Source organism: Lampetra planeri, chromosome 19 (assembly GCF_965212315.1).
Source record: "Lampetra planeri chromosome 19, kcLamPlan1.2.h2, whole genome shotgun sequence".
Lineage (NCBI taxonomy): Eukaryota > Metazoa > Chordata > Hyperoartia > Petromyzontiformes > Petromyzontidae > Lampetra > Lampetra planeri.
The window spans coordinates 410,823-412,178 of record NC_136125.1 but is presented as its reverse complement, the minus strand read 5'-3'; positions in this window follow the sequence as shown (position 1 = coordinate 412,178).

The following is a 1,356-nucleotide window of genomic DNA, read 5'->3' as shown; positions in this document are numbered from 1 at the left end:
ACCCTGCACGAGACGACGGGACGCGGTGCGCACCGTGGTTAAATATAACGCGCCCGGAGCCATCGGACTGTGGGCGAGAGAGAGGGGGGGGAGAGCCAAATCTGGCTGGGTGGGTCACTGGGGGGCGGCGGCGGGGGGGTGCAGAGAGAGACGTGCCTGTGTGGCCCTGCTCCTCTTGGCGTGGCGTGAGGAGGGGTGAGGGGGTGAAGGGGGTGGTGGGTGAAGAGGGGTGAGGGGTGTAGGGGATGGTGGGTGAAGGGGATGAGGGGGTGAAGGGGGTGCGGGGTGAAGGGGGTGGTGGGTGAAGGGGATGAGGGGGTGAAGGGGATGAGGGGTGAAGGGGGTGGTGGGTGGAGAGGGATGAGGGGGTGAAGGGGGTGGTGGGTGAAGAGGGGTGCAGGGTGAAGGGGGTGGTGGGTGAAGAGGGGTGAGGGGGTGCGGGGTGAAGGGGGTGGTCGGTGAAGAGGGGTGAGGGGGTGTAGGGGGTGCGGGGTGAAGGGGGTAGTGGGTGGAGAGGGGTGAGGGGTGTAGGGGGTGGTGGGTGAAGAGGGGTGAGGGGGTGTAGGGGGTGCGGGGTGAAGGGGGTGGTGGGTGAAGAGGGGTGCAGGGTGAAGGGGGTGGTGGGTGAAGAGGGATGAGGGGTAAAGGGGATGATGGGTGAAGAAGGGGGTTAGGGACCAGGCTGGGGAGCAGCGAAGTGAACGAGGTTGGGACGAATGTCGCTCTCCGGCTTATCCGTGATGTCAGCTCCCCCTGAGGACCCAGGGAGACAGCGGCAGCTCCCAAGTTTAGAAAGCGTTGCTTGGCACTTCTCAGTCCAAACTGCAAGACGCCGATATTCCTCTGCCGTCAAAGTGGCTACCAGGTGAACAACACGCGAATGATGAACACCGACTTTACTGAGATACACTGAAGAATCAGAATATGAATTTATACTGGAGGAATCCGATGAGCTATAAAGCTCTTTCTCACAGATGTCCAGTGGGGGCGAGTAAGAACGTTACAACAACAAACAGTATAAATACATTATAGTAGTGCAAACTACAAGAAAGGTAAACAAATCACCCAAAAACATACAAATAAAACTAAACCATCCACATCCTACCAGGCAAAGCCCACCGAGGTATTAACTTGTTTTTCAGAGGTGGCCTGGCGATCACAAATGATAGCTCAACAAAGTGGCTTCTCATTTGGACATTTAATCTAAATAATCTCGATGCAAAGGACAAAATGGAGACATTCTCACGTATAACACGAATGTCACCTCGTCCACTCGCAATACAAACACGCGGACAATGCGCCACTTTCACATCTGTCCCCACATCTGTCCCCACACATAAACAATGCCAAGGTACG